Source organism: Acinonyx jubatus, chromosome A1 (genome assembly GCF_027475565.1).
Source record: "Acinonyx jubatus isolate Ajub_Pintada_27869175 chromosome A1, VMU_Ajub_asm_v1.0, whole genome shotgun sequence".
NCBI classification, from domain to species: Eukaryota; Metazoa; Chordata; class Mammalia; order Carnivora; family Felidae; genus Acinonyx; species Acinonyx jubatus.
In genome coordinates this window covers 206,068,558-206,092,939 of record NC_069380.1, presented here as the reverse complement: position 1 = coordinate 206,092,939, position 24,382 = coordinate 206,068,558, and the positions used below count along the sequence as shown (strand labels likewise).

Here is a 24,382-nt window from a genome sequence, read left to right as displayed (position 1 = left end):
TCCCACCTCCTGGTATACACACCTCCTTGAATGTGAATGGGACCTGTGAATATGAAGGGTGTTGCTCCCCTGACTAGGTTACATTATATGATTAAGGAAAGGGATTTTGCAGATATACTGAAGTTTCCAAATCAGTCGATTTAGAGTTAACCTAAATGGAGGTTATCCTGGTGGGCCTGTCTTAATCAGGTGAAAGACCTTTAAACCAGCCTAGACTTTCCCAAAGGAAAAGATTCCCCTTCTGGATTCAAAGAAGTCAACATCCATGTTTTAAGAGCAAGGACCCACACAACCAGGACCTGAAGTGGCCTCTGTGAGTTGAGAGCAGTTCATGACCGACAACTCTCAAGAATATGGGGAGCTGTGCTATGTAGCCACAAGGAAGTGAATTCTGCCAACAAGTCAAATGAACTTGGAAGTAGATGGTTCCTTAGTCAAGCCTCCGGATGGGAATGTAGCCTGACTGACACCTTAATTGCAACCTTATGAGAGCCCGAGCAGAGACCCAGTTTAGCCATGCACAGACTCCTGACCCATGGAAACTATGAGATAGTAAATGTATGTTGTTTTCAGCCACTAAAGTTGTGGTAATTTGTTATGCAACAATAGAAAACTAATACAGTAGGCATTTCTTAAATGTTTGTTGAATTTAATCAGGGAAATAGAATAGTTCAAGTGAATCTTTGCTGAAGTTTTGGCCAATTTTAAGAATGTAGACATTGTAAAGAATTGCTGTCTTCTGATGAGTCTTCTACCCGTCCAATCAACTTCACACACTTCCAGGGTTTCCATAAATATCGGCTTCTGATTGTCTGGAAATAGGAAGTGAGATTCTCTCCAGCCGTCTTTCGGCATTCTTGGGAGATAGATTGGCTAAAAATTGATGTTGAAATGAGACCACCATCATTTTTCAGTCTGCTCACTATGTACAGAGCTCAGGATGATTAGAAAATGTAAAACACATGTGAATGGCTCAAACCCCTTTAGTTAAATCACATTTACATAGATCAGTTTTCCCGAAGGACACAAGTTAGCTGAACTTAAGCAATTAAAAAAAAAACAAACCCCAAACTAGAACCTTTTGCTAAAGCCAAAAAACATGGATGAGTTAAAGCATATCAGATGTAATGGTTTGTTTTGAGAAGTGTTTGGTTGGTTGTCTATATGTGTGTGTGTGTGTGTGTGTGTGTGTGTGTGTGTTTAAGGCAGATAGAAAAACAGAACTTGCAAGATCTTTGGCTGCCAAGGTAGAAACCCAGTATATGGGGTTTAGTTCCACCAAAGTAGTTGATACCATCAGGATCACCGGTGACCCAGGTCAGGGACGTGCTTCTGGCTCTCCATTACATTGCAGAGCCACTGTAGGGGCCGTGGCAGCAGAGGGACTGTGAATGTGGCTGAAAACAAAATTGGACCCAACCCTGGCCTTGGTGTTCCAACCAGAGCAAGTTTCTAGGACCTTGATGTACTACCTCGGGGGCCTCTCCTTGCTTTTCTGCCTTGTGGAGAATAAGAATAAACTTTTTGGTCCTAGAACCTCTTCCTTCCTATTGACATTTTCAGTTCTACTTGCCCTTAGCTAAATGTAGCTTCCTATTTCTAAGAAAAGAGCCTGAAGGAGCCTTTTGAAGGCCTCACAGACAGTCTCAGAAGGCTTCATGGGCAGCAAAGAACTCCCAGCAAACTACAAGTTGATGAGTTAAGTGTAAACGGATCAGACACATATGGATTACATTTTTGGGGAAATACACATGGGCTTACAATGTAAAGCGGGGCAGTGGGGGTGGGGTTGGGGTGGAGAAGAGAATGCTTGGAAAAATGTGGTTTGGGTCTTGCCAATTGCAAAATGTTAGAAACAAATAATTTGAGATGTTTTGCCCAACCTAGAGCGCGTCTGGATTCACCCTTTCCTTCTATTTACGTGCCATTTTCAGACTCGACGTGCATGCCAGTGCTGGTTTGGGTCGTGGGTGGATTTTTTTGAATGCAGTTCTTTTGAAAGATGATTGCATGTGTAGCTTCTGAGTGTGCAGGATGGAGTGGTGTTGGGAAGAGATGGGCATTTAGAGATATCTTCCCGCCTCTGGGCCTAACTGTCCTAAGCCCCTCTGGTATATTCTACTTGGAGGTTCCAAGTCCAGGCTGTGCTAGTGGGGAAATGTGGCAGCATGAGAAAGTTACTCAACCTCAGTCTCCCCACCTGTAAAGTGGGGAGAATATTACCTACCCCAGGGCACGTGGGGACTGAGATGCTGTATAGTGTGGTGTTACGAGTATGAACTCGGGAGGAATATTCCTGGGATACCATCGCAGCTCTGACAACTGTGTGAACTTGGGCAACTTCTTCGGCCTCTCTGTACCTCAGTTTCTGTTCACCTGTATGATAGGGAAAATGTTAACACCCACCACATAGACTTGCTTTAAGCATTAAAAGAGTTATTCCACGTAAACAACTTCGCATGGTGCCGGGCACATGGTAAGTGTTTGGCAAAAGTTAACAATTGCTATTGTTGCTTATAAATTCTCTTGTTACCTTAAGCCTTGGACATGGTAGAAAATAAGTCAAGTTCACCTTGAGGCTGAGGACAAGGACAATTACAAGGATAAGCACCTTACTCTAGCTGCAGGGGTCTTCTCCGGATTATGTTCCTTTTCTTACTGCTTCAGTTTATAGATTAATTCTCTAGTTCTTCCACCTCAGAATAAGAAGCAGGTAAATTTTCCATTGAAACTTAGGCTCATCTTTTTCTCCATTCTAGGGAGGATCCTTTTCTCTCCTCTGCTTTACCACCATCTAGCATCCAGAGTAACCTAATTCAAGAGCCCAACTAAGTCATCCCGGAGTGTGAGGTAACTCCCGGGACACACATGGAAGGAAGTCATGAACTTAGTGTTGTTCTGGTTTAATGCATTGCTTCTCAATCCTTTTCACACTTCAGGATGAACTGGGGAGCGTTAAAGAGATAATAGAGGTTTTGAGTGTGGAGCTTGGGGATTAATACATTTAAAACTCTCCAGATGCTTCTAATGTGCAGTGAGGGCTAAGAGCCACTCTGGCTTAAGCATGAAGAGTGGTCATTGTGGGTGCTTCCCCTGGTCATTTCTTTTTTTTTTTTTTAATTTTTTAATGTTTATATTTATTTTGAGACAGAGAGAGACAGAGCATGAGCAGGGGAGGGTCAGAGAGAGAGGGAGACACAGAATCCAAAGCAGGCTCCAGGCTCTGAGCTGTCAGCACAGAGCCCGATGCGGGGCTCGAACTCACGGACCATGAGATCACGACCTGAGCCGAAGTCGGACGCTTAACCGACTGAGCCACCCAGGCGCCCCTCCCCTGGTCATTTCTGACCCTCACCTCTTTTAACTCATTGGCCTGTCCTTGGAAGGCCAAACGGGATTTCTGTCGTCCTGATCTCTGACCTTCACTCAGTGGGCAAGCTTTCCTCTGGGGCTCTGAACTTGAGGTCTACAGAAGCAAGGCCACTTTGTCTCTGAACCCCGGGCAGGTTTTGGGTCAGTGCTGCCACCCAGGTGGTTGGCATCCCCACTCCCACCCCAGCGCGGCTCTGGGGGTCTTGTCTGAATCCATGCCTTCTTTTTCTGCTAACAAAGAGTGGTGGTGATGGTGATGGTGGTAGCAGCGACGGTCATTTGGGGGTGGTGGAGGTGATGGTGACCATAATGGTGGTGATGATGGTTTGGTGGTGATAAAAGTTCAGTCAAGAAAGCAGAAGCTTGGAGGAAGTATCGATGTTCTGTTCAGAGGAACCACATGGTGAGCCAAACAGAAGTATCTTTGTTTGCATTTGCTGAGACAATGGCAATAGCTGGTTGGATCAGTTAGCCTTTGGTGAGGAAAGCAGAGCTACTCTGGGTGACATGGAATAAGGGATTTATTATAGAGATTAGACTTCCTCAATGTGGAAGCCAGTGGAAAAGTCTATGCAAGGCTGTTGCCTCTGTGTCTGATGTTGGGCCTAAAGTTTCTACAGGTCAGCAGGGCCTGCACGTGGGATGGAAAGTTGGATATGAAGTGGGGGAGAGCAAGAACAGACTGGAACCTGCCTCTCACTCTCACCGCCTCCAATCTTGATAACACAGGTGACCTGCAGGACAAGTGGGTGCCCATCACTGCAGAGCCACACAAGTACCTGGACCAGGAACCAGAGAAGCTGGAGGAGACCCAGTGGGCAGTGGAGATGCTGTGGGCCCAGCCAGTGTCCACAGCACCCAGGTGAGCCAGCAGGTCTGAGACAGCATGTGTGGGCTCCTGCTGTGGCTGGTGCCCTAATCAGACCTCCCGAGTGGGGTGGTCACTGCTTCACCCTGCCTTCCAAATCTCATGCAGATTTCTCTTGTTGCCAGCCTGAATTCAGAGCCATACAGGGAAGGAACTCTGGGACATTGTTTAGTTCTTGTGACACGGGACATGGTCACCACGGTGGGGGCCTCACGTAGCTCAGGTGGAGTAAAAGCTTCATCGCCCAGAATGGCCTGTGCATGACACTCACCTTTAACATTTCAAGTGGGGAGAGGCAAGGGTAACCAGACCTGAGCCAAGGGCAGCTGAAGACTGGACACCAGAGCCCTTTATACTCTCAGGTCAAGGAATAGCCTGGCCATTTCATCTCATCCTCAGAAGCTGGAGTCTTTGGCATCCCCTCTACCCCCTAAGCACTGAAGGCTCACGTCTCGTCCACTAATCCTTGACTTTGCACAGGGGCTGGGTAAGGCTGAAGACACCTGTCCCTCTTTGGGATTCTGGTATGCCTCTGACCTCACCCTGGTGTCTCTTTGAATGGCTCTTTTCTTGGTATTGACCCTACTCTCTACTTCTGACGCCTACTCCTGCTAAATCCTCTAGCTGGACCTATAGGTCTCTTTGGTGGCCAAATCCTCAGATGGTGGGCAATCCCCTTGGTGACTCCAAAGTGCTCAGGAGTTACAGCCCTGGGAAAGCTTCTACCCTCTTCCTAATACTCTGGCTTCTGAAGGCTTCATTTACCAACAAATATAATTATCATATAGTTTCTATTCTTGAATTTGAGAATTGCCTTCACCAAAGATGCATTTAGAATTTAACTCAGCCGTGTGCTCTCTTATTTTGTCCATCATTGCTCTAACCCATGTGAAATCACGGACGGGTAGCCAGGAATGGAAGCAGCTGGTTTTGAGTTTTGTACTGTGAAATGAGTAGTTTGGGATTTGGTAGTCAGAACTGTATTCGCCCCTCCCTCTTTTTCTCATTTGCTATGCTACCTTGTTTGTGAACATTTTCTCCACCTGCAAGCAATTTACACAAATCATAAACTATGTAACTGTTGTAATCTCTGTAGCTATGACTTGAGACTGGAAAATGACCAGTTGTCATCAGATTTGAAAACTCCTAGAAAAGGTCCTCTCACTTGTGGTCTCATGCCTGATACTTCTCAGATGGTAGACAAGTTGTTAGAATTGTTTGCATCTCAATTTTCTTGTCTCTGAAGTGAGTGGGTTTGCCTTGCATTTCATGCCATGTTCTTTGAAGTCCCCGGCATTGCCAGAGGACTCATTGGGACATTGGAGTTGGGGAACAGGATGGGGTCTAGGCTCCCTTCATCCCTCATTCAACTAGCAAAGAATCACCTATGTCTATTTTATATATTTGGTTTCTGTGATAGATTGGATTATTGGTCAGCTAACAATCACTCCCTGCCCTGTCTTCCTTACAGCAGACTGTACTCTCCTGTCCTACTGACTTTGGGTTGGGCCGTGAGATTTACCCCGACCAATGGAATATGAGAGGATGTGACATAGGTAGAGGTTTTAAATGTACTTGCAGGATTTGTCTTGCCTCTTGTGCTCTTTCATTTGCTAGGAGAATGTGCCCACAGGTAGTCACAGTAGAAAGAAAGAGAGAGTTGTGCAGCAGACCCAAACCTGACCATAGCCTGAGTCCCACCTACACTCGTTTATTACCCTCAATCTGCAATCTGTAAGCATGAGAATAAATGTTGTTAAAAGCATTTTGTTTTGGGGAGTGGTTTGTTACACAGCATTATTATAGTCATAGCTAGCATAGCTTACAAATATGTTTTAATAAATAATCATATCTTTTGGTTTAAAAGAAGTTTGAATAGCTCTGGCTTTGCTGATTTTTGAGCTCTCCCACCCAGTTCTAACATCCTAAGTTTCTGTCTCTGTATGTATCTAGGAAAGAGACAGAGGGATAAAGAGTTTTAGAAACAAAAATCTTAAGGAAAGGAAGAAAAGATAAGAGAAAGTAGAAGATTTTCTTTTTTGGGGAAGGGACGCTTATCAGGGAGCAGGGAGCAGAGATGGACAGATCCATAGTTAAAGTGTGTTTTATTTCTTTGAATCATCAAGTAAGCAGATTTCACCCCTGGTATTATTTTGCACTGTTGCATTATTTTGTCCACTTCTGTATTCCATTTGCACAACCTCTGAAATTCCAGGAAGAAGGTAAAAGAATAACATTGTACATAGTCCTGGGTTGTGCTGTGTTTATTTCATCATGGACCGTTCACTTGGGCTTAACCTCAAACTGACCTTTCTGACTCCAGAGAAGACAGCAAAGCTTTGTCAACAGATTCAAAATCATACTCTAAAGGAACAGAAATAGCTCACTTCCTCGGCTAGAGATGTTTTCCATTCTCACTTTTCGTGTCTGTGGTCATAGGGAGATCATTTTTAGGAATTCCTAGACAACTTTATTACTGAAGGGCATGCATAGATACCCTGGGGTCTTAGACAACCGGCACCCCACCCTAAACCCTGAATGTATTAGCAGCAGGTTGGAGGGAGGATGAAAGACTTAGGCTATTTTCAAGCCTATTTTGCTCCAGCGCTTTTCAACATGGCTTCATTTTATTGTTAAAGTTTGAGAACATCTCAAATGTAAATATAAAACTATAGTCCAGGGGCGCCAGGGTGGCTTAGTCGGTTAAGCATCCGACTTCAGCTCAGGTCATGGTCTCGCGGTTCATGAGTTTGAGCCCCACGTCGGGCTCTGTGCCGACAGCTCAGAGCCTGGAGCCTGCTTCAGATTCTGTCTCTCTCTCCCTCTGCTCCTCCCCTGCTCACGCTCTGTCTCTCTCTGTCTCTCAATAATAAATAAATGTTAAAAAAACAAACACTATAGTCCAAAGCCAAGAATAAGGGATATTTGGATGCCCTCAGTTCGAATGAATAATTAAAAGGTTACCATATCCTCTGCAAGGATGAACGATATTTTGGACCAGATCATTAGAGGATGGTTCTATTTCCCAGAAAGGGTCTTCTGAGGTTTGTGAGGGCAGCATGAGGCAGGCTGGGCTTGTCTATGGCATGGGCTGGGTTTGAGGTCATCTCTGCCATCAGCCTGTGCTCAGGTTGTGTCTTACACTGATGGCCATCTGATTTTGGGTATTGAATGATTCACCTGCTTGTTTGTACTGGATTGAACGCCTTTGAGGACAACAGGAGCTGCTTAATATTTTACAGCCAGAAGTTGGCACTACCTGTGTATAGGGAATACTGCATGACCCACAATGTCGTGTAGGGAGAAGAGGGCTCTAGGAGATTATTTAATTTAGGTTGATTAATGAGTATCTAGCAAAAAAATGTGCCAATAGTTGTATTTATTGAATGCCAGGAGATTTTATAATAAAGACCCTTTTCCGATAACCTCTAAAAAGAATAAAAGAATATATACACCCCCCCTCCCCCCCCCCAGCTACTAGACAGGAAAGATGCAATTTAAAGAGACAAAACCAATCTGGATAAAGGCAAGAAAAAAGAGAAAAGGAACACAGAACAGTTTGGACAAATAGTAAGGTAGGGTATTTGAATAGAAATGAGCCAGTTATTACATTAAATATTAGTGAACTAAATATTACAATTGAAAGGTAAAGGTTGTCATAGTGAATAAAAAACAAAACTTGAGTCTATGCACCTTGTAAGTGATATACCTTAAAATAAGGACCATGTATGGCCACGGTCCTTTCTGAAAGCAGCATGGCATGTACCAAGAGTCATAAGCTCACTTATACCCTTTGATCTTATAAGTCATTATAGCTAAGACCTCAGAATGTGGAGTGGGATAGACCTTAGTTCAAATCCCATCTCTGCCCTGCATAAGCTATGTGATCTTGGGCAAGTAACAATCTTTTGCTTTTTCATCTGTAAAATGAGGGTAATTTGTACTTTTCTCATAAGGATGTTGTAAGGAGTCCATGACAATGTGGGTATAAAGTTCTTAGCACAGAGCCTGGCATGTAGTAACTGCTCAGTAAATGTTAGCTATTATAATCACTGCTGCTGCTGCTGCTACTATTTTTTATTAATGGGTTAAAAGCAGTTTCTAATATCAGGGAAACAATTATATCAGGGAAATAGTAAGCTAAAGACAAATGTAGTATGCATGAAGATGTTTATTGCATCTGCCTATAGCAATAAGAAATTAGAAACAACCTGTCTTATTCATTCATTCATTCATTCATTCATTCAATTCAACAAATATTTACTGAGATCTTATTACATGCGAAACGCTGTTTCCCACTGTTTGGGATACATCAGTGAACAAGACAAAAGTTGCTGCTTTTGTGATGGGGAATGTGTAGCTAAACTGTGGGGCAGTAACCCAATGGAATGTTCTGCAACTGTTAAAAAAAAATAGCAGTGAAGGCATAGAAAGTTGTTTGTAGTATGTAAAATCAAAAAACAGACAAGGAAAACAGAGATGCCTTAAAATATGCCTGGGTAGACAGAGACTGAAATGGAGCCTTTGAAAATACAGATGCCTGTAAGGGTGATGGGATTGTGTTCTTTATTTTCAATAACATATGACATGGTTTTATGAAATTATGAAAAAATATATGTAAGTAATTGAAAAAAGTGAATTGGCACAAAGAAAAGCTTCTTATGGTTTAGGAATCAAAGTGAGGCTCTAGGCAGAAGAGGAAATTGCCTATGTAACAGGGAAGGGAAAATTACTCTTTCGAAACAGAAATGACCGTTGTAGCTTCCCTGTGTGCTGGGAACAGAAGATTTCATGCCAGGGAAAGGCAGTTCTTTGTATAGGAAACCTTATTAAGCCGATGAGTAGAAGAGGCCCTAGAAAGGGGTAGTTCATACTTAAACATGTCTGTATAATAAAGTAACAGAAACTTCAGTTTTCCCTCAGCAGTTTGAGGGTAGAGGGAGAAACAGGGATTTGGAACCTGGAATATGGGGAGAAGATGAGCAAGGAGAGATTCAGCTCGAGAGGGCAAGAATGATGGGGATAGAACAGCAACTTTAAGAACACTGATAACTAATATTCAATTTTAAGCTCTTTTCTGTTTTTTTTCCCCACCTTTCCCTAACAGTATGACTACGGGATTGAAAGAGGGGGTAATGTCCTAGGAGGAGAGCACATACAGGTGTTCAGAGGAGACCACAGAGGCAGGAGGCAAGATGGCGACTACAGACCAAGAAGTCTCTGGAAGGGAGAACTAGGGTAGTGTGGGGTAGCTAGGAGACCTCAAGTTCTGCCCCCCGCCCCCCAACATGCCCTCCCTTGGGAATCCTGAGGAGAGTACTGTATTCCCATGAGATGTGGGCTCAGGACATTTTGTTTGGATATTAAAAGAAGGCTGGTGCCATAGGACATTCAGAATTCACATGCACAAGGTAATCCTAGCATCCTGTTCAGAGGCTATTTTTCCCATACTGACCCTTCTTAAAGCCTCAAAATGCTTCATTGCCACCACTACCAATATAATCTTTTGCAAACAGACACCCTTCTACCTAGGAATCTTGCTATTAAAAAAATGTTTATTTATTTATTTTGAGAGAGAGAGAGAGAGGGTGGAGGGAGGGACAGAGAGAGGGAAAGAGAATCCTAAGCAGACTCAGCCATCAGCACCGAGCACGACGCAGGGCTTGAACCCATGAACCGCGAGATCATGACCTGAGCCGAAACCAAGAGTCGGACGCCCAACCGTCTGAGCCACCCAGGCGCCCCAGGAGGCCTGTTATTTTAGGTGCAGCAAGGTCTGGGAGCAGTTCTGCCTCTCCATGAAGGCCTTAGGGAGGATGAGTTTGTCAGATCATTTTGTTACATGGGCAGGAGGTTGGGCAGGTTTTGATGGGTGGTGGGCTGAGGAGAGAAGGGAACCAGCAAGCAGACATGAATAAGCGTGAACCTGGGGCACTGAGGCTGATCGCTTGTGGAGGTTGGTGGTGGTGGTGGTGGAAAGGGGAAGCCGCATGAAGTCTCCTGGGACAAGGAGGGGCCTGGTATCTAGACCCTGACTCCTGCTCCCAGGGAACCCTGTGACAACAGTCCTTTTAAGGATGGTGCTCAACTCAAAGGCTTCTAGAATAGCAACCCTGTGTGGCCTTGGTGTATCAAGGTGTGGGTGGGTGGGAACCATCTGTCCCGGGTGCAGACCATAGGGGGAGGGGAGGGGAGTGCATGGTCTGTGGAGAATTTAAAAACAGTAATAAAGCATACGGATTGTTGCTATCATCAGGTGCCAGCAGTTCACTGTAGAGTGATAAAATGCCTCTCCCTGCTGGGACAGCCTTTTCAGGTCGTCCCTGTCCTCTGGCCCTCTGCCGCTGGGGGATGGAGAACAGCAGAGGTGGGGAGTGCAAAAGAGGCACGTGCAGGAAAGAAACCCAAATTCCTCAAACTGGTAAATAAGAGGATTTCAGGACTGAACTTGAAAAACATGAGCCTGGCCAAGGGCGGGGAAAGAATATCCTCAGAAGGCGGCAGCTGAGCAAAGGTTAAGCAAACATCGGTGCCAAGCCAGTGGCGGCTTGGTAAATAGGCGACTCACATCCTCTGCAAGCTCTCAAGATTAGTGTCTTTTCAGAGAAAAGAAAAGACCTGATCTCATCTGTGGCAGGGAGAGAGGGCCAGCGCCTCTCTTGTGAAAGATAAAGGCTCCAGCAAGATCTCGAGAGACTGTTCTAAGAAAAACTGGAGAAGATGCACTTGGCCATCCTGTAGACCCCGGGACATTCCACAGGGGTGGGAGGAAGCCCAGATCTCTTCTAAATTGAGGTGTATATGGGAACAGGGTGGCGGGGGTACAATACACAGTAAGTACACTGACACGTCCCAGAGTGAGGTCCCCACCAGCAGCATCAGCATCACCTGGAAATTGGTTAGAAACGCAAATTCTCAGATCCCACCATGACCTACCTGCCGAATTAGAGACTTGGAGGCTGGCGCCAGCAATCTGTTTTTAAATAAGCCCTCCTGGTGATTCTGATGCCCACTGAGTTTTGAGAACCACAGGTTGGGAACTGACTCTGGGGTTTGACTGCCTCTGGGAGGTAGTGGCAGCTCCCCTCTCTGCCCTCTCCCCCATTCTAGGTCCCTGGGGCTGTGGGAAGGATGAGTGATATGACAGCACTAATGAAGAAGACGCAGGTCAGTTTGTGAACCTTAATTTGTGAACATTAGTTAGCTCCTGGCTTTGTATTGTGAAAGATTCCAAGGAAAGACAATTCTGTTCTGGTGCCTCATTCTTTTTAATCTAATGGTCTAACTCAATCCGTATTATTTGGGCAAGTTCTTCCAATTGTCTAACCTAACCTAAATCTTTCCTACTGTACATACAAATCTAAATTTGTGGTAATGTGTTGTAGCAGCCATGGGAAAGTAATAAATGAGGCTCTGGGCCTGTAGTTGGGCCAAGGCTATGCATCTGTCCCCAACTCCAAGAACGGTCCTGCAGTCTCTGTACCCAAGGTATTAGGTTGGGATGTGAGGCTTTCTTTGAGAAACTGGCTGCACTGAATCTCTGGAAGTCCTGGATTGGGTGTGGTGGGAAGTCTGGATCCAGGGGCACTTTCAAGGATGCTCTCGGGGTAGCACTGATAGCTGGGGTATCAATATGGCAGGTGGTGTGGAGAGGCACAGCTCTGGTGGGATTTTCCAGGTCTTTCCAGGAACAAGTCAGGCAGGAGGGGCTCCAGCTCCCATTTGGATTCGTTTGAAATGTTCCATCTCTCTTGGGTCTTGAATATCCCTTGCTGTCATGGAGACAGCACAGGTCTTAGACTTGGTTCTGTCCTAGCCAGATCACTTCATGTTGGTGCAACCTCAGGCAAATTATGTAACTTCTCCTTTCTCCCACTTCCTCATTTAGAAAATGCACTTTGCCATGTTGTTATAAAGGGGGCTGTTACAAAGTATAAATAAGACAATAATATAAAGCGCCTGGCACATCATGGGACAGTGAATCTTTCTGCAGAAGGACAATTGTGGCATTCTCTCCAGCTTGGTGAATGGTGGTAGAACCAAGTGTGAGTACGTTTCGGCTGGCTTAGGTGGGAACCATGGTTAGTCAGAGATCCTTCCATAGTCAAAGGGCTTTTATGGGGTCTGGGAAGCAGAAGACCTAGCGTCCAAACTTGACCCTAGGCTGCTTTTTCATATCCACCACTCTCGAATGAACTCACCATGGCAGGAGCCTGCTCCTCAGCCACACTTAAGTTAAAAGAGAATGACTTGGGAAGGCAGTTCTGGAAAGGCAGAAATGCCAAGTGAGCCTGCATTTGGCTTCCACCTCCTAGCCACTCCTGCGGCAAGCCCGTGATCTCAGGGTGCTCAACGCCCTTCAATCTGGACCCTGACTCATTGGACTCCCATCCCAATGTGCTCTTGGGTTAGCGAGAGTTTACAATAGACCATTAAGGATCCAGAGGATGATTCTCTAGAACTTTCTGACTCCGTAAATTTGAGAATAAAATGAGAATAAGAAAATGTATAAAGTCTTGATTTACTCTTAATTCATATTTCCACAGAGAGTTAAATGTTCCTGTGCTTGCCCTCACATTGCTTGTTAATTGTAGTTAACCACTTTTCCAAATTTCCCTGAAGTTTAATCTCTCACTTGATAGCATTTTTCACATAGAAACAAATTTTTAAAAATCACCTGCCAGAGTTACTTTGCACATGTCTTCAGCTAGAAGAGATCAGTGGAACTGAGTCCAACCATGGTCACTGATCAGCTGTCAGGGCTTTTTTCCAGCTTCAGATTGGTACCTTAACCAAGTTACAAATGGCTACATCCCCTAGGACTTTGGAGTTGTATCATACTGGGAGTTTATGTTTTAAATTCATTTATTATTATTATTATTAATTTTTTATTATTTTTGTTTTAGAGAGAGAGAGCTCACAGGGGGAGGGGCAGAGAGAGAGAGAGAGAGAGAGAGAGAGAGGGACAATGTCAAGCTGGCTCCACGCTCAGCATGGAACCCAATGCAGGACTCAATCCCATGACCCTGGGGTCACGACCTGAGCTGAAATCAAGAGTCAGATGCTCAACTTACTGAAACACCCAGGTGCTCATTAAGCTCGCATTTAAACTGTGAGTTTAAATGAAATGAAACTGGTATTCTGAAATGCCAAGGCCCTATCCCCTCTCTACACCCCACATAACCACTTAGGTCTTCATTAGCTAGAGCTAGGTGCCATCTGACTGCACTAATGCAAGCTAATCCACCTGAGGGTGTTTGCCCAATAATCACAATGAATTTTAATTTGCTAAAGGATCAAATGTGAATGTGGTTTTTGTTTTGAATTGTTATTTGGAGGGATTGTTTTTATTCCACATTTATATACTTTGTATACTCTTCAGGTTATGATTTTTAAAATAAAAAACCTGTTGAATTGAAGTATAGTTGACATGTAATATGAAATTATTTTCAGGTGTACAAAATAATGATTCTATGTATACATTACAAAATGCTCACCACGATGAGCGTATAACGATATTTTTGACTACATTCCTTATGCTGTACTTTTCATCCCCATGACATTTATTTTGTAACTGGAAGTTTGTATCTCTTAATTCCCTTCACTCATTTTGCTCATCCCTTCACTGCCCTCCCCTTTGGTAACCATCAGTTTTTTCTCTGTGTTTATGAGTCTGTTTCTGTCTTTGTTGTTTTTGTTTGTTTTGTGTTTTAGTTGCCACATATAAGTGAAATTGTATAGTACTTGTCTTTCTATGTGTGGCTTATTTTACTTATTACAATACCCTCTAGGTCTGTCCATGTTGTTACAAATGGCAAGATTTGCATGGTTGAATAATATTCCATTGTAAATGTATACCACATTTTCTTTCACCTATCAATGGACACTTGGGCTACTTCCATAAATTGGCCATTGTAAATAATGCTGCAATATACAAGGTGTACATCTATCTTTCTGCATTAGTGCTTTTGTTTTCTTTGGGTAAATACCCAGCAGTGGAATTGTGTGGTGCTTCTATTTTTAGTTTTTTGAGTAACATCCATGGTGTTTTCCATAGTGGCTGCATCAATTTGCATTCCCACCAACAGTGCATGACGGTTCCCTTTTCTCCATATCCTCGCCAACACTTATCATTTCTTGTTTTTTTGATACTACCCATTCTGACAGATTTGAGATGATATCTCATTGTGGTTTTGATTTGCATTTCCCTGATGATTAGGGATGTTGAGCACCTTTTCATGTGTCTGTTGGCCATCTGTATGCCTTCTATGGAAAAATGCCTTCTGCCCATTTTAACTAGATTATTTGCTTTTCTGGTGTTGAGTTGTGTTGTGTTCTTTATGTATTTTGGATATTGACTCCTTATCAGATATGCCATTTGTAAGTGTCTTCTGGGTTGCCTTTTTGTCTTGTTGATGATTTCTTTTGCTATGCAAAACTTTTTAGTGTGATGTACATTTTTAAAAAGAACAGCAATGACCATTAGGCAAAGAATTCCACCTGTGCACTAGGAGTAAGAAATGAAAGAAAATTATTTTCATGTAGACTTGAAGCATTCCGAAGATTTTTATTAGCTCATAAATTAACATTTGTTAGTAATAAGTATCAATTATTAATTATATTAATTTCTAAGAAGACGTAATATTAGTTTTTTTGTACCAGGAATGGTTATAGGTACTGGAGTGACAATATCAGGTCTTTCTGTTTATGTCTCTAGGTGTTACTTCCTCACCATTAATACAAATATATCATGCAGTTCAATGATGCTTATAGAGCTTTGAACAGGTATCATATTAATTTTTCTTGAAATCAGTGGCTCTAAATTGGGGCGATTTAGCTCCCCAGGGGACATTTGGCGGTGTCTGGGGAACCAAACTAGAAGCTACTGGCATCTCCTGGGTGGAGGCCAGAGATGCTGCAACGCATTTTATAATGCATCCCCTCTTACGTCCACATGAAAGATTATCAAGAATTATCCGCACAAAAATGTCCGTAATGCTGAAGTTGAGAATCCCTGCTATAAAGCACAGATTCTTTACTTTTGAGAGCTAATGTATAATGAGAAATGTTACTGATATGAATGTGTCGAATTTGGGCCCCAGGAGGCAGGAACCTTCAACATTCTGAAATCTAGTTTGTATGTAACTACACCACCAAACGCTAAAACACTGCCCTGTGTCTGTAAATGATACTTATGGTCATTTGCTGGAATTTTAAAAAGAGTAAAAAAAAAAAAATGATTCTGATTTTTCCCCTGATTAGGTGTGTGACCTGGGTTTGTCACTTAAACGCCCTGGGCCTCAGTTTCCTCATATAAAATGGAAAGTTTACAACACAGGATCTGTAAGGTGCTGTTCAGTTTTTATATTCTGTGCCTATAAAAGCGAATGAAACACTCAAATTTTGCCCTTCCTGTCCTCTGGGTGCTTATAACCCAGGCCCCCTGGTCTGCTGATCCTTCAAATCAGGGTGACTTTCCTTTTCCCTTCTCTCATTAACTGATCAATTTCTGGGCCCATTTTTATAAAAATGTTACAGTCCTAAGGCCCCGGGGTTTCAAATAGCTCCTGGTAAGTTAGAACTCAATAAATATTTCATAGTTAAACCCAAAATAGCAACCTGGCTCCTCCCTAGTATTAAACAGATTGAAAACGTCTCCACAGTGGGAAGTGGTGGGAAAAGAATATCTCAGCAATTGAAGACATATGTGGAGAGGGCGGTTTTATCCTCCTGGCTGGATCAAAGAGGCAGACTCCTAAAGCGTATTCAAGAATGACCTGCCAATAACAGCACTTTGTCCAGACAAATGCAAGGCCTGTAGTCAAGAGGTAAGGCATATGTATATGCTTGCACTTTGGGAAGGAGAGGCTATAGGTTCCCAGTCCTTGTTATTATGGCTCTGTCGAAATAAGCACATTAATAAATCAGAACTTAGTAATAAGCATTGTATAAATAAGTTTAATAACCTCTCTGACTTGAATCCAACTATCAAGACTACAAACAGTTGGTTGAAACCTGTCCCTTCTGTGAAAGACAAACTTGGTAGAATAGAAATATCCTTCTGAGAAATTAAAAGCCTTCTCACTGACAACTAGCCACTGGAGACATTAATCTAAAAACCAAAAAATTTGGAGCACCTGGGTGGCTCAGTTGGTTAAGTGACTCTTAATCTTGTCTTAGGTCACGATCTCGTGGTTTGTGGGTTGGAGCCCTGCATCGGGCTCTGTGCTGACAACACAGTGCTTCCTTGGGATTCTCTCTCTCTCCCCTCTCCCTCTCTGCTCCCCGCCCCCTCTCAAAATAAATAAATAAACTTAAAAAGAAAACCAAAAAAGAACCCCCAAATTGCTACCTTTGTCCATAGTAATCTTTTATTCTATTATGGATTTGCTAATCGTTGGTTAGCTCTGGCACTTAATAATAATCCAAGGTGGACAGAGAAGTTGTGAGCCACTGGCTAGAAGGGGAGGAAGATTTGGAAATTACTGGCTTGGGCTTGCTTCCATAGTTTCTTGGCCATCCGGGAGCCCATTTGCCTGGCCATCAGATTGGTCTGGGCAGTCTTCCTCCAATCTGGCCCATTCTGCAGAACTTTAAGGCAAAGCTGGCACTTGGAAACCCCAGTTTTATGAATGTCTCAGTTACGGATTTCTGGTCTTAATTACGGGGTTGGAGAAGTGATGTGTGCTTTCTAAGATTAGCTTTTACACCAGCTACTGTAACTGGCTAGGCTCTTGCAGAAGCAGCCTGGCAGCTGGAGAGAAATGGCTTTATGTAATGGGGCAAAGAGTCATCGGCATGCTTGGGGGAAGCCTTTTACAGAAACCCTTTTTGCTCTGTGGTTTATGTGTGCTGGCTGAGGATTTTTACTTGGAAAGGAAAAAGGTAAATAAATGATAGTAGTGGGTCAGTTATATTTTTAAAAGTTTGGAAGTTAATGATTTCATGACCATTCTGAGAACCATTACAGTATAGGATCTGTTTCAAACAGATGTTTCTTTCATCCAGCACGTATTATTGAGGACTGGTGATTGTCTTCGTGCAAAGGGGATACAGTCAGCGGGGAACTGCATAAGTCCTTGCCCTCAGGGGTCCTGCAGTCTTCGCCTTTGCCCACTCGTTCTCACCCCTCTTGAATGACTGCTATACAGTTTTTAGTTTAGGCACTTGGATCATCTCTTTTGCCACAGTAATGTAACAAACCACCAAAACTCAGTGACCGAAAAGAAAAGAGTTGGTCTTGATTAAGCCTATACATTTGCAGGATGGCAGTTCAGGCTAGGCTTGTCCGGGCAGTTCTGGTCTTCCTTGGGCGCACTAATAGCATACTCTCACCGGGTGGTGATCTAAGATGGACTGAGCCACGAGATCCTTCCCGTCTCAGCCAAGTTCACGCATATAAAAGACTGACAGTTGATTGGTTGTTGGCCTGGAGCGGATATGTGTGTGTGTTTATTAGGGGAGGGGGGGCGAAGGAGGCTGTTATCGGGTCATGTGCTTCTCCTCCTCCAATGGGCTACCCTGGGGATGTCCTCCAATCACAGCCGAGCAAGCCCTTGAGGGCTTCTGTTTAAGCTTTGGCTTGTGTCAAAGCTCTGCCTGAGAGTTAAAGCAATCAGGAACTGAGTGAAGGAATGGGGATCAGTGGAGCTGGATCTTTTCTTTTAATGTGAGTAACGGAGAAATATTAAAAATAATCTGAGAACAGGGTATGAAAGTTGAAAGTGACCGTGGAGTTAAATAACGTAAGTGCTTTTATTGAAACACTAGTGTCTGTGGGTGGATGGAAATGCAGTGGTGTGGGGGTTCAGCTGGCTCCAGAACAATTTTCATTAAACAGAGCCCCCCCCCCCCCCAATTCCCTGTGCCTCCAGTTCAGTCCCTTGGTGGGCCCAAAGGCTTTCTTCTTTTCTGTGACTTTTTGCACACGTAATGTCATACAGCTACCGTGTAAATGTGTCCTTCTTTGTAAGAAGGACCAAATCAGTAAGTGTGGATAAGATGAACTGGTGAGCATCTCCTCCAAACACAGGAAGAACACTTTTTTTTTTCAATATATGAAGTTTATTGTCAAATTGGTTTCCATACAACACCCAGTACTCATCCCAAAAGGTGCCCTCCTCAATACCCATCACCCACCCTCCCCTCCCTCCCACCCCCCATCAACCCTCAGTTTGTTCTCAGTTTTTAAGAGTCTCTTATGCTTTGGCTCTCTTCCACTCTAACCTCTTTTTAGGAAAAACACTTTTAAATACATATTTTACCACTAGCACCAGGAAAATGGATATATATCTGTCTCTGTATCTATACTTAGGCCTAGCAAATGAAGCTATGCCTGAATGTTCATTAGGATGTTTCTATTTCAAACAAATTACTTTTCAGGGTTGAGAGTCATGCTCAGTGAAACCTTTCTGGAGTTGATATTTGTAGTGGAGATAAAACATTTTTTTCTTTTTTTCTTCTTTCCAAACTTCAGCAACAAAATCTATTGCTATGGTTTTCAACCTGGGCTGCAAATTAGAATCATCCAGGGACCTTAACATAAAAATCCCAATGCTAGAATCCCTGAGGTTAGGACCCAGGTATCAGGATTTAAAAAAACTCCCAGGTGATTCTAATGTATAAGCAATGTTAAGAATCACTACAATGATGAATAAATTGGAGCTTGGTTCGTGAACATCCCTGATGTGGACGTTTTCTTTGTTGGGCTTGCAGCTTTCACAAAGCATTTCTGTCAATGTTTCTGTGCTCTAAGAACCACCCATCCCTGATTGCTAATATTTCCTGTAGCTGTGGTTTTCCTAGGAAGCTACTACACAGCAAAACAAATTCCCTGCGACTGTTTTTTGCATTTCCTCCATTGGTTTCTGCTTCGGTGTTGGTGTCTGCTCACTCATTACCCATGTATGACATTGTGGTGCAAAGCACCGCCCTGTTCCCCTGGGAGGCTGGCACACTGGGTACCATGACTTGGTACTGATGAGCCTGCGTTCAGGTCCCTTTCAGTCAAGGCCACCTTTCTGGGGTGTTGTGAGGAATACACAGGATAACGCATGTGTAACCAGCAGATTGCATGAGCTGGACTCAGTGGGAAGAAGCAGAGAGTTACATTATTCTTGTCCACCATTGCTTTTCAGACAGTTTCTTTTGGCCTTTCCTTCCCGATCCCTGGAAGATTACATAGATGTTTGGTCACTTTCAGGCATTTTAGTTTTGCTCTCTGGTATTAAAAAATTATAATGCAAATCAAAATTTCAAGTTTCTTCCAACTCTAGGCCTGATCCATTCTTGGGAACTTGCACTGGAAAGGTGAAAGGGTGGAGTGACCTATGTTCTGTGATTTCTTTTTCTTGTTCTTAATTTTTCTCTCTCTCTCTCTCTCTCGCTCCCTCTCACTCTCTCTCTCTCTTTTTTTTTTTTTTTTGCTGCTGCTAGTTCTTTGTACTTTTATTCTGATATTAGTGCAGTTGTATTCTGGGGGTGATGGCCTCTGGGTATCGGATACCCAAATGGTGGCTTTTTCTCTTGGGGAGCTTTGTAGATTTTAGGACCCCTTTCCCTAAAGGGGTGTCAGGTACTGCCCACTGCATTGTTCCCTGGCTTGTGGCTCACCTTCCTGCTGACCACCATGGTTCCCCTCCCTTAAGCTTTTTGCTGCTGGGATCACTTTGCCTTTGGAGTTGAATTTTTTTAAGGTGGCTCAAGTATAGCTGTCCTCCATGATGTCTGCTGCTCCGGGAGATAGTTTCTATTTTCTGCTCACCCAACTCTGGAAGGGCAGGCTGTGCCCAAACCTTTTCATACTCCGCTTTGGTTGCAGTGCTAAGAGCTCTGAGTTTCTGCAGCTTCACACGCATCACGCTGAGGGGCAAATTGTTAATCTCTCTTTCAGGCAGATACCCTTTAAGAGCGGAGGTGGGAATGGCTCTCCATGTTACCCAACTGAAATGAACAGGATTCTTTAAATACAAGGTCACACCCCTCTTCAAAGAAATCCTTGCTCCCCAATCTTCTTTACTTATTTTTATTTCCTCATATTGGCTACATGTAAGTGATGGACTATATAGATCACAGAATCAGCCTTTTCCCCTCTTATTAAATTGTGAAACAATCCCGAACTTTAAAAAAAACCCTGGAAGATCATTATAAAGAACTTCCTGAACCCCGAACCTTTGAGAGTAAATTTCCAACCTGTTGGAGTGCCTGGGTGGCTCAATGGATTGAACATTCAGCTCTTGATTTTGACTCGGGTCACGATCCTCGGGTTGTGGGATCAAGCCCTGTGTCAGGCTCCACACTGAGCATGGGGCCTGCTTGAGATTCTCTCTCTCTCTCCCTCTGCCCCTTTCTGGTTCTCTCTCTCTCTCTCTCTCTCTCTCTCTCTCTCTCTCTCTCTTTCTCTCAAACAAACCAACCCAGGAAGATCACTGTAAAGAACTTCCCGCACCCCAAACCCTTGAGAGTAAATTTCCAAGCTGCATACTTATACCCGAGAATCTTTTAGAGGGTGTTTCCTACAAAGAAAAGGACATATTCCTATGTAGCTACAATATAACCAATAAAATTAGGAAATTTACATTGATACTTTGCTATCATCTAACCTCATAGCCTATTCAGTGTTTTCCAGTTATCCAAATAACATCCTTATGGCAACAGGATATGGTTCAGAGTCCTGTACTGGATTTCGTTGTCATCCCTTAGGCCTTCTTCAGTCTGGAACCTACCTTGATTTTTATCACCTTGACACTTGGAAATTTGTAGGCCAATTATTTTGTAGCACATCCCTCAGTTTAGATTTGTCTGGTGTTTCCTCATTGCCTCTTATCAAGTGGCACAGATGTGTCTTTATGCTCTTACTGGTGTTGTTACCTTTGATCACTTAATTAAGTTGGTGTCTTCTAGGTCCCACTGTAAACTTCCTCTCTTCCCCTGTGTAATTGATACATATTTTGTGGGAAGGTAGTTTGAAACTGTATAAACATCTCATTCCTTATCAGACATTCAGTTGATTCATGTGTTTATTTACATCTGTACAGACTCATGGTTTCCTGTTATATTGAATGAATTTTAATTCTTATTTATTTTGATGCTCAGATTGTTCCTGGTTTGGCCAGTGGGATCGCATTCAAGCTGGATTCTGTATTCCTTTCACAGAACCCTATCATTCTTTGAGTGATCCCTGGCTTTCTGGCACAATAAGATGTTCTAGGGTCACCTGTACTTTCTGTGCTCCAGCCCTGGAATCAGCCATTTCTCCAAGGAACCCTGGTCTCTTTTAGTAGAAAATGTTATTTAGAAGCCAATGTCTGAGTGCTAAATATACTCCTTGTTCTTGGGGGATTGTTGCTCCCAGACCTCCTCAATGGCCAGAGCTCTGTGTGTGTGTGTGTGTGTGTGTGTGTGTGTGTGTTGGTGTAACACATAATAACATCTCCATCTTTTGAACTGAGTTCACACAGATGTCTCCATTTGTAACCCAACCCAAACTCATGCCTGCCTTCCCCCTTTCTGTATAACTTTTCCAACAGTGGGGAACCTTGCTTTCATTATATATGTATTTATTCATTTGATCAATTTCCTGGTATACCACCAATCTCCCAAATCTGCTGCCGTACCCTCCTAGCAGGGTCGCCCTCCCCACTCTGTTGAAACTCTGATACCCTACTCTGAGCCACTGTGGCTTTCCCCACGCCCACCACGGAACTACTACCTTGCTTTGCCCCCAACTAATGGCTCTCGGACTGAATTGTTCAGGAAGGGAATGCAAGCTCAAGAGGCCACTGATCCAATTTTGAGCCACCAATTAGCAAGTCTCACATAAAGCACAGGGGTTCTCTCTGGGGTCCATAGATGCCCAGAAAGTGCATGTAGAAAATTCAGGAGTCTGTCAACTTTGGGGAAATCACATCTTTATTCTCTAACTTATAACTGCATTTTACTCTTTCCTTCTGTTACAACGGTGGGCAACCCACCACAGCAGTATCAGCGATGACTGTGATTTTGTCAACAAAAATTATACCTATTCTCATACCATATAACAGTTGTTACAGAAACTATTAATGCTCATCACTCATTTAAAAATATGGTAGTAGTTATGAGCTGTTCTTTTAGGTCTTACTCTAAAATAAGTCTGTGTTATGATGTCACAAAATTGCTTTTAAGTTGTTTTGATGATTGTCTTCAACATACTTAGTGTCCTTTATAGTCCTTATATATTCTGTGCCTTAAGAATAATTATCCTGAGAAGAGGTCCACAGTCTTCACCAAATAGCTGAAGGAGTCCAGGGGAACAAAAATGGCTTAAACCTCCCTTTTAGTTCTTCTCTTTTAAATATGAAAGCATGTTCCCTTATTTTAAAACTTGGGATCTGAACTTGATAAGAAAATCACCCTCTAAGACAGTGTGGCATGCCTCTGAAATTAGTCTCCCCGGTAGGTTGAGGGTCGTTCTGGGGTAATAACTCCCTGGCATGTCTGGCCCATCTGCCTGTGGGTTGAACATGCTCCTGAAGCCAGAGGACATCCTTAGGCAGGGAGAGGCGGGAAGTCATGGCCAGGTAGACCTGTCTGCAGGTGACTTTTGGGGTGATCCCTTTGAAGGGATCTAGGTGGACCACCAATTGTGTCTGTCAGCCCCATTGCTTTCTCTCTGGGGCTCAGCTCCTTCCTCTGGAAAATGAGGAGGGATAGTCTCTAATACAATTTGAAGACAATGCTTGGCCCTGGACAAGGACAGTGGGAGCCATGGGAATGGAAAGGCCCTAGGCTTTGCCTCTTCTCAGGTGGCAGGGTTGAGTGTGCCACCCTCAGCCTTCCTTCTGTCCTCACTCCCTCTTTCCTGAGGTGCCAGAAGAAGGGAGAGAGGAGGAAGGCCATAGAGCTGTAACAGCCTGGCCGGTGGTCAGCCCACTTGGGGGTGAGTCTGCCCCTCCTCCCCTCTCCTCTGGGCCCCAGAAAGTCTATTCTGCAAATGAGCTGTTCCGTCTCTACTCACTCTTCCCCAGATTGAGTTTCTAGACCTTCATGACGCTCAGGTTACTTCTCGGCCTGGTTCAGGGTATCACTTTCTGTGACATCCTCTCTATAAAGCCTCTTCGGCACTCTCTCCCCAGAGGTTCTTGACCCACATACTCAGCACAGTTGGCTCTCCTTGGCAGAAAAGCAACATAAAGTGAATCAGTGAAGCGGGAGGTATAGCAGGGGACCTCTAAGGACTGCTATTTCTACGATTTCTATTTCTATTATTTCTATCATTGGGACTCCATGGAATAAGCAAATATGTCATAATGTATGAAGCCAAGTGTTGCCCTCCACTTCCAAAGTGGTCACATAGGAAGTACCATTGCTTAAAACATGAGTGTTGCTTTTTTTTTTTCTTATCCCAGAATTATTTTGTGGAGCTGGTTTATGAACCACAAAAGAGAATCACACATATTGCATTATCTTCCCACTTTTTGAGTAGAGATACTGTTACTTTATTTACCGTGCTTTAGTTCCAGTGGCTTTTTGGTTATTTTCAAAAGTCTAGTTTACCCACCAAGGCTGAAGATAATAGATACCATCCACAGGGTTCTTTCTGTGTTCCGAGTGCAGTGTGATATGAATTTTCTCATCAAAAGTCCTGCAAAGTAATTGCAGTTATTCCCCCCCCCATTTTTGCAGATGGATAAATCGAGGCATAAAAAAGTTAAGAAACTTGTTCAAAGTCACACAGCTCATAGAAGTTGAATCTGAGATTTGAACTCAGCAGTAAGACCAGGGTCTAGACTCTTCACTGATGAACTTCTTATTAATTACTTCGTTCCATAATATATGTCAGGTGCTGTTCTAGGCCTGAAGGGTTGGTTCATTGCTGAACAGGATAGACAACAATTCCTGCCCTCTTGGAGCTTAAATTTTAGTAGATGAGACAGAAATAAAGAATAGCATACTAGATAAGTAGGTTAGATAGTATGTTAGAATATGATTTAAGAAAACAGGGAAAGGGGATTGGATGACCGGATGAAAGTTGAAATTATGAATGGATTGGTCTGCATAAGCCATTTGAACAAAGATTTGATGGAGTAGAAGGAATGAACCATGTTATCTGGGAGAAACTCTTTCAGGCAGAGGACAAGCCAATGCAAAGATCCTGAGGCAGGT

General features: G+C 43.4%; 1 long non-coding RNA gene across 6 annotated transcripts in view; it reads left to right on the top strand.

Annotated features, from left to right (window-relative positions):
• The window catches only part of LOC113604176 (uncharacterized), a 244,736-nt gene that overhangs the window by 15,200 nt on the left and 205,154 nt on the right, over nt 1-24,382 (top strand). For 5 of the 6 annotated variants that reach the window (XR_003426042.2, XR_008289780.1, XR_008289770.1 and 2 more), the window contains exons 6-7: nt 2,760-2,850; nt 4,102-4,234. This is a non-coding gene — a long non-coding RNA (uncharacterized LOC113604176). The remainder of the gene's footprint in view (nt 1-2,759; nt 2,851-4,101; nt 4,235-24,382) is intronic. The other variant, XR_003426047.2, reaches the window with a different exon arrangement.